The sequence below is a fragment of the Hippocampus comes genome, unplaced genomic scaffold (genome assembly GCF_001891065.2).
Source record: "Hippocampus comes isolate QL1 unplaced genomic scaffold, H_comes_QL1_v1.1 scaffold194, whole genome shotgun sequence".
NCBI lineage: Eukaryota > Metazoa > Chordata > Actinopteri > Syngnathiformes > Syngnathidae > Hippocampus > Hippocampus comes.
The window spans coordinates 297,103-306,539 of record NW_017805828.1 but is presented as its reverse complement, the minus strand read 5'-3'; the positions used below and the strand labels follow the sequence as shown (position 1 = coordinate 306,539).

The 9,437-nt window shown below is 42.9% G+C and overlaps 1 long non-coding RNA gene across 1 annotated transcript in view; it reads left to right on the top strand.

Annotated features, from left to right (window-relative positions):
* LOC109526215 (uncharacterized) overlaps positions 1–4,721 on the top strand; it is an 85,950-nt gene extending 81,229 nt beyond the window's left edge. Inside the window, exon 3 of the long non-coding RNA XR_002170285.1 lies at positions 3,751–4,721. This is a non-coding gene — a long non-coding RNA (uncharacterized LOC109526215). The remainder of the gene's footprint in view (positions 1–3,750) is intronic.
* Positions 4,722–9,437: the final 4,716 nt, after the last annotated feature.

Below are 9,437 nucleotides of genomic sequence, written 5' to 3'. Positions count from 1 at the left end.
ACACACACACACACACACACGATTGAGCAAAGTCGGCATGAAAGCCTCAGCAGATGTTTTCCTGCAATGTGCATTAGGTATAATGTACACTTTTGCATTTAGTGATCATTTTGCATTCGGGGCAGAGGGGGTAAATGCGCCACCAGATGGTGCTGTGCTGCTTTTTCATTAAACCCCCCCCATGATCATTCAATGCGTTCATTCATTCTACAAATTGCTCATCCTAGGATGGGCAACTGGCGGCTCGCGGGCTGCATGTGGCCCACGCTCTCAATCTGATGTATTTGGCACATCAAATATGAATGTTGTCGTCGAGATACTTTGGACAGTCAAAGACAAACAGTCCATTCAGAAATAGTAAAATAAAATTTTTTTGTTTCTTTCGTGACCAAGACAAAAAAAATGCAACTGTCCCTAATGGAATGTCCAATGAGTGAATGCAATTATAACGATACACAAAAGTGTCGCTTGCATGTCACGTCAGTCAACCTGACACTTCAGTCAGGTTTCTGCGCGGCCTGCTAATCATATTCATGGCGGCCTGCCGGCAAATTGAGGTCAGGTGGTATCAGTCACAGCAGAGCGTCTGCATGTAACGTCATGTTGACGGAAATATGAAATAATAATAGTAATCAACAAACGGGTACGGAGTCTTCCAGCAGGAGGAAGAGGAAATGAAATTGCTTGTCTTCAGCCCCTTTTTTAAAAATGAAAAGTACTCAACTCTATTCACATTGCAGTCAATAGTCAGGATTATTTTCGGCATACGTACCTGAGGGGCGGGGGGGGGGGAGGGGGTGTAGTGACTCTCTCACTCTGTAGTATATGTGTGCGCTAGTTTGGTTAACAGGTGTGCTCGTTTTGTTAGCAGGGCCGTTATGGCGCGTGGCATTGTGCGTTCGTGTAATGCAAAAATGTCATATTATGCATGAGAAATGCCAAAGTTGAAATCAGGCCAAAATAAAGCAAAACAAAAACGTTTCACATGTAAAGAGAAACTAACCACTGTGTGCATACGCCGTTCATCCTTTGTTGAGGCTTGCTAAAGTGAACTATCAATTGTAAGAAAAAAAAAACTGTGACATAACAGAAAGTAATGGAAACCAACTCACAGCGAGAGCCGATAAGTTCCAGGGAGCCGCCATGCGGTGACGAGCGCGGTCGCCACACGCTGCGCCATCTTGGTTACGTCTGAAGAGCTGACCTCGTCAAAGTTCGTTAAGTATTGGAAATAAAATGGCTTCATTAGCGAGGGGACAACTTTGCTGCAGACGGGCGCTCATTGGCGGACGTTCAGCGTACACAACTGTGTCAGTGTCGCTCCAACATCGCACCACCGGCGACGTTTTGTATTTTTGCTTGTTAAGATGCATTGTTTATGCTTCATTTTTTTCTTTCTTTTTTTTTTTTTTTTTTTTGCTTAATTTTAGAATTCACTTGCTTCACTGTGTTTTATTTTGCATCGTTTATTGCTTAAGTACTTTTGCTTCATTTTATACCTTTTTGCTTTATTGGGTTTCATATTTGCATCATTTGTTTGCTTAATTTTGTGTTTAAGATAAGAAAAAGATGAGAAAACCTTTATTTGTCTCAAAATGGAGACATTTCCAATTCACAGCAGCAAAATTATGAAAGGGAGAAAGTAGAAGACAAAAAGTATATAAATAAATATCAATATGAGCATATCAAAAACTGGTGAGTGGGGGTTAGTCCAGGTTTTCAGGACCGTCTACTCAATAGCCTCTTAGTATATTAACTTAGTTTTATTTGTATTTTTATTTTTGACTCCTTTTGCTATTTGTGGCACTGTTTGTGCTTTATTTTAACTTTTAACTTACTGTAAAACTATCAGGTCGATTTGTTAGGGTTAAAGGAATGCCATTTGAAATTGAGCATTACTTTTTTTTTTTTGACCCAGACTGTTCCAAAAGCTTGTCTTCTATTTCTCCCCCACCCCCAACATTTCATTTCCTGGGAGGCTGGCGGGCTCGCCTCAGGGGGACACTTGGGGGTGTTGGGGTCTTGGGGGGGGTGTTGATTTGACAGAGCACTTGTGACAATCCTGAGGACACCACAAGTGCCAGGCTCTCCATCCTGGAGGCCACATTGCAAGAGAGCAGATGAGCCGAGACCCCCAGGCACCAGGCGGAGGAAATGGGGTGGGGTGGAGTGGGGTGGGTGACCATCAATGGTGGATGCACGCTGCCACCCAGAGGCCGACTCATGTAACGCTGTGGCTGGTTTTCACATCATGTGGAGGTGAGAAACAGGGGTGCTCACACTTTTGAAAACCACTTGCGAGGATAACTATCACGACACTTCTATTTGGACATGTGGCTCTTCAAAACAACAACAAAAATCAGCCTCCAGGTGCAAACAAAGCTTTTTGTGACGACAAATTCCGATGAATGTGACAAAAAGTGCGTGTTTGGCAGCAGAAGGAAACTGGAAGCAAACAGATTGGGGAAACACTTGAGTTTGCAGAAGATAAAAGAGCGACAATAAATGTTCATGCCAGGCCGATTTTTGGCAGCCGATAAAATGTCAGCTGTGATCACATACAATAACTATGGTAGCTTTTTTTCCCCTTGTGTATGTTGACAATTTGTCATTCTTGGCCTTAAAAAAAGAGAATCGGTGTTGACACCACACATTTAAAATCAACAATCTGTGAATGGCAGCACAACAGATGGTGCCAACCCACCTGACAAGAATAGATTAGCCAATCAGAAGTTGTGTGTGAAAAAGGCACATGAACAACTAACGCCCAACGATATGGAAGCCCCCTATTGGCCAGGGTTCACGGTATGACCGACTAAGTTATTAACTACTCACCTAACTGACTAAATAACCAACCATCGAATAAATTTACCAACGAAGTAAAAATGACTTACAAATCAACAGCCGACTGAATCAACTCTCCCTTCAAGTAACCGACTAACAAACTGACCAACTAATCAACTTTGCCAACACACAAATTAGCCATAACAACCGATTAACTTATCGTCTAGCAACTAAAAGAACGACAAACCAACTGACTAATCGACTAACTGACCCAGTTACTACCTGAATGACAAACCAACTAATTAACTAGCCCACCATCTTAAGTACTTCACTGAACAACACAGCGACAGACCACTCAACTAACTGACCCATGGACGAGCCAACAAAACAACCAACCAAGGAAATAACTGACTAATTAAATTAGCTAGCTAACTCTGGGACAAATGGGCTAATTGATTCGCCACCTAATTACCGAGTGAACAATTTTATTAGTGTGAGTTAATTTGGCCCATTTTTCGTTAGCTAGCCAGCTAGGTATCTACAGCAGAAGCTGGCTAGCTCGCAGTAAATCGAGCAACAGACTGACTTATCGCCTAAGATTGTAATACAGCAAGCGGAAGAGAAGAAAGAGTACACAAATATGCTGTTTGTTTTTTGTTTTTTTGTTTTTTTTTAGTTGACTCAATTTAATACTGCTTGCTTTAATTTGCATTATTTTTAGACCATTTGACTTTATCTCTTTAAGTGACATTTATTTAAATTGTATTAGATTTTGCTTTCCACTTTTTCCAATTAACTAATGTATTTCACTTAATTCTGTATTTTTATTATGTTTTGGATTCGGGTTACTTAATTTTGTATTATTTGACTTTAACACATTTGCTTCATTTTGCTTTTATTGAGCATCATTTGACTTAATTTTGTTGCTTTTCTACCCCCACGCACAAAGCAAATGTACTGTATTAGCATTCCAAAGTGACGGCGGACTCCCCGGTGGGTCCACCATCAAGTTGACCCGAGTTGGAGCACGCCACCGCCAACATGAATCGCGTTCCCCCGTTGAGCCGCGTGGGCGAGTGAGTCAACCAAACATAACCTTGCCAGACCCTCCCGCGGCGAAGCCCCTCCCCTCCCTGCTGGGACAGCGGAGTCCCAACCCCAGAGCAACCCCACCTCAGCCCGGCACCAGGCCCCCCCCCCGTGGCCCGCCGTCAAGCTGAGCGCCAGGCCATCTCCTCAAAGGAGTTGTGGGAATAAATGATGGCCATTATCACAGTCACCTGGGAGGACGCCATGACAACTGTGAGGAGCGCCACAGGAAGCCATCTTGTGGGTCTCATTAAAATTCATCGAAGATGGCGACTTCGGGCTCCCCGGCCCAGAAGACGCCATCTTCAATATGATTTTGCTGCCCTTTTGTTCACTGTTAAGTGTGGGCAAAAAGATTGAAATGTTTCATGCAGCCGTGGTGTCAAAACCATCGAACTGATGAACTCGAAACGATTGCGATCATGAACTGACAACTCATAACTGACCAACATTCTAATTGGCAACCTAAAACGACCAATCAATTAGCCAACTGGATGACCAACTTGCAAACCATTTGACTAACCAACCAAACTACCCAAAAATAACGATTTAAAAAAAAAAAATGACTCCCTGACGACCGCCGATTCAGTTCACCAACCTAACGACCGGGATACGTGGGTAGACGAAGGAGAGCACTCAGCTGATTCGTTATTCAGGTAATTAGCAATTTTAGTCCATTGGTTACATTCTTTGGCTGAGAGGCGAGTTGGTTAGTTTGTTACTCACGAGTAATTCAATTGGACAGCTGGACACGCCCCAAAGTGAATTGGTTTACAACCAGTGTGACAAGCGATCTGTAATTGTTTATCCTTTGTGTATTTTGACCAAATAAATATTCGTGCCTCCTCCATGATGGGACTTTTCCCCATAGAATAGTGAGACGGGCAAAACAGGTAGCGACTTTACAATACATCTTCATTGACTGTCTAGACCTGCAACCTTATCGGTTACTCGGGTAACCTTGGCCCCGGGCGACCCCTCAAAGAACAACAAACATGCTCATCCAAAAAGCTGCCCAACACGCAATCCAAGGAGGTCGTCGGAGCCAGCGTTGGTGGGTTTGTCCATCTGTCGTTCCGTCTGTTGGCAGCATCGGCCGACTTGGGCGAGGTTACAATCTCGGTCTTTCCCTTTTTTTTTCTTTTTTTTTTTTTTTTTCCCCCTCCGTCACTGCGCTGACCTGACATCCATCAACCTGACATCGCGGCCAGAAAAAGACAGAATGAGTAAACTCTTGCTATGGAAGAAGAAGCAAGCATTTAGACGAAAAAAATACACACACACACACACACACACACACACACACACACACACCGTGGTACCTTGACTTATGAGGTGAATTTGTTCCTTGAGGAAGCTCGTCATTCAATATCAAATTAGCCGCATTGAAATGACTTGTTTTAGGAAGTGTAATGACTTTCGCATTTGTGGGTGGATTGCGTGCTACGGATTTTATACAACCACATACTCGTGTGGGTTCAAAAAATATTTCAATAATGTTACTTTTGGGGGGCTAGGCTAATCCCTGTTTTTTTGGGAGGGCGGTACACTTACGGGAAGTAGCCTTTTTTTTTTTTCTTTTAGTAAATCATTTTTAATATACGCAAATTTTTGCTATTTGCAGGCCAGGCTGGTCACGATCCACTCTGAAGAGCGGGAGTCCGTTGCATAGCAATGAAGCAAAGGCTTGAAAAACTCACAATGAGGGCACCCGTATGTCAAGTATCACCTCAAATCGCAAGTCGTTGCCTTTGCTGGGTTCCGTGTAAAAGACATACTGCATGTCGATACGTTTCAGGATGGTTGCATGATCTCTGTTTAAAAGAAGCTCGAGAGCATTAACCTTCCTGGCGTTAGGCACCATCTGTCTTTTAATTTCATTTTCTGCCCAGTGTGGAAGTTCAAGGACATCGAGCTCTTCCATTTTCTCTCTCGCCTGCTTCCGCTAGATTGGATTTTTTTTTTTAAGCTTTTTAAATCTCGTTCTAAGCAGGAGGAATTGCACGGGAACGACACCTGAAGAAGAGCTATTGATTACCACAAACCTAATGTCTCCTCAAGGAGCCGGGATCAATAGCACTAAGCTGGCTCATATCTACTGCATGTGTGAGGCTAACGCTTCCCGTTTAGAGGTCATATGCGCGGCAAACACTCAAAGAAATCTCGACTGTGCTGTCATTAATGTTCCAGAGAATCATCGATCAGTGCAGCTCGACCTTTTTTATGCTACGGACCAGTTTGTCATCAAGCAATATTTTGACAAGCCAGCAGAGAAACAAACGACAACAAAAAATTATAATAATAAACTTCACAATGATAGGATGTTAGAAATTGAAGCAATGAAGTCTGGGCCATTACCCCCAAAGGCGCACAGCCAACACATAAACACAACAACAAGACCAGCAATTACACTAAACCCTAAAAGCATTCCATTTTCTCAAAAGCTGACAGTCCGCCCTATAATCCGATGCGCCTTCGATATGGATCGATATTCTGATTTCTTGGACGTAGTATTCTAAATGTTCTATAAAGCGCTTTGTGACACCTGCAACGAAAGCTCGATATAAATAAAGCTGTATTGTGTTCCCTTAGTGTAACTCCATCTAGTGGATGCATAACGCAACTGCACCCACTATTGCAGCTTCTAATAAAGCGGTCCGCCATGTAGTTTTAAAATAGGCCATTTATTGAGGGTGCGCCTTATACTCCGAAGCGCCTTATCGTACGGAAAATACGGTACTTTAAGCACTGGCCCAACCGGACCAGTACAAGTTTAATGAGTAAATCTGATAAAATCAACACATTCTTGCTTTTTCGGCCATTTATTGAGGGTGCGCCTTATACTCCGAAGCTTATCGTACGGAAAATACGGTACCTTAGACACTGGCCCAACCGAACCAGTACAAGTTTAATGAGTAAATCTGATGAAATCAACACATTCTTGCTTTTTTGCCCAAATATTGAGTTTTATAAATCAATCAAGCTATTTTACCACCCTTCACATACACAATGAATGTATCATTTGAGACATGTCAGATTATAATCAGAAATATACAAGGCCAATTCTGACAGGGCGTGTATCTCTCCAATCGAAGACTTGCCATTCAAGGGAATTTTAAAAAATTAGGTACCAGCTTGGTTTGAGGAAAAAAAGAATCAACTTAAAAGTCAAAGTAAACTATTAATATGGGCAATGGTGAAAAACCAAATTTGGGGCAGAGGTGCGGGAATTAGCCTACTCGCATATTTTGGCCATTTGTCATGTTAACCTCCATGAACAGTCGTTCACTGTATGTCGTAATTAAAATCTCTTTATTCTCATGACTCTTTCTAGCAGCTTCACTTGCAAATGAGGGGAGAATTCACACACACACACTAAATGAGGCGTGTGGGGGTGTAAAATGTAAATGTCCCTGCTGTAATATCTGCCTGCACAACTCCGCACAATCCACTACTACAGCAAATTGTGAGGATCAACGCTAAAATATTCAAAGCCCCCCCTCACCCCCACCCCCCTTTCACTCATATCCTGTTTCGACCACCAGCGTAATTACAAAATACGGAATGTTAAGCAAACCACCCACAGCTGACTGAACTGTTCAATTGAATGGCCATCGTGTCTGTGGGCGGCCACAAGCGGCTTCAGCTGTTTGAGACGGATGGACGTCCATTCTGGCACCTTTGTCTCCGGTCTGTCATTCGCTTCTTTTTTTTTTTTTAATCACCAATCTCGTGATAGTTAACATTGTGAGGTTCATATGATATAATGACATTTGGATTAAGTTATATCCCTAATCGTAATGTGGCCTGTTATGAGCCTGCTATACATCACGGTACCAAAGTAGTACTAGCCGCCTGCCACTTGTATGTCACTGTGCTCTCTGCTCGCCACCCACCAATGCACATTTGTGTCTGGTGCCACCCAGCTGTCTCGTTGCACGTTGTCAGCCGAGTCTCCCTCCACCCACTTCGAACTGTTCCAACGGCTCGCTATGCATGGCTAATGTAAATGAATGTCACCCGTCTTGAGTAACAGCTGTGGCACATCACTTCATGCACTCAAGTGTCACCCGCGTCCGTCATAAGGCACCGAATGCCACCTTAGCGTTTATTTCGTCCCTTTTCCACATTTGCATTGTCACCTCTGCCGCACAAGTTGGTCTTTCGCCGCCCGTGTGGCCAACGGATGCCACCTGTATCATCCGTTGGCCACGACACCAAACATGCGGCCATGCCACACTGCGCTGCCTGCCACACGTTTCGGTGCATGTCACCCATCTGTCACTTTCAACATTTTTTGTCGTCAGCACCAACATGCTTCCCACACCTTTTGCATATCCCTCTGGCTGCCACCTGTGCACCACCTGTGTTCCTCTTGCATCACCAATGCGCCTACTTAAGCTACACTCACAGCACCCATTTATCACTTGTGAATCACGCTACGACATGCCTCCCATATGTCCGTGGATTAAATGAAAGGTGCTATATAAACCCAAGTTGTGATAATAAATGAGCATCAACTCTAAAGTGGAAAAAAAAACATTTCTATTGCATTTGTACTGAACAAGTACCTGATGCAGTGTAACAACCACAAGGTTATGTACGGCCTCTTGAACCTAAGCGTGCCATACTGTCTGCATGGATGACATGTCTGAAGTACACCACCACCCTCTGCTGGTCTTATTGTGTAACAACAACACGGGCAAAGTGGGAAACCACCAGTCTACAAATCATTGCAACAAACGAGTGATGGGGTTTTCGGCTCTTTTCGGTGATCCGGTTCATTTGGATCGGCTCTTTTTGGCTCTCAAACGGCTCTTTTACAGTGAAAAGAGCCGGCTCTTTTTGCCTCTCAAACGGCTCTTTTAACTTTAGCTTTTCTTTTCAATATTTATGACAAATTTAGCATACGTTTTGATAAATGACTTGGTGAACTAAATATTACACGCTACTGACTGCAAATAGCAACAATTATCAAGCAAAGAAATGGCTTTTTACTTATTTTATTGAACATTAAAAAGGCTCCAAACAATAAACAAGCAACAAAATTAGACTTCAACCAACAACAATCAAACATTCTGCATCATGACAAAAATAGTGAGTATTAACTGCAACAGCAGCAGTGAACAAAACAAACATAAGCTATTCCTTGCTTGATTTTGAATTTGCATTCAAAACAGTGTCTCCCCTAGCAGATATTCCACAAATTGCACCCTATTAAAAATATTCATTCCGTGTCTTTTGTGCATTTTTTCACTTTTAAATTATCTTGCGGGCCTGATCAAACCTCCTTGCGGGCCGGTTCCGGCCGTATGTTATACACCCCTGATAGTCAGGCATTTTTCGACAAAAAAAAAAACGACCATGCGCAGTAAGGCGTTTTTAGCCAAAAAAAAACGACCATGTATAGTAAGGCGTTTTTAGCTGAAAAAAACGACCATGTATAGGAAGGCGTTTTTAACCGAAAAAAACGACCATGTATAGTAAGGCGTTTTTAGCTGAAAAAAACGACCATGTATAGGAAGGCGTTTTTAACCGAAAAAAACGACCATGTATAGTAAGGC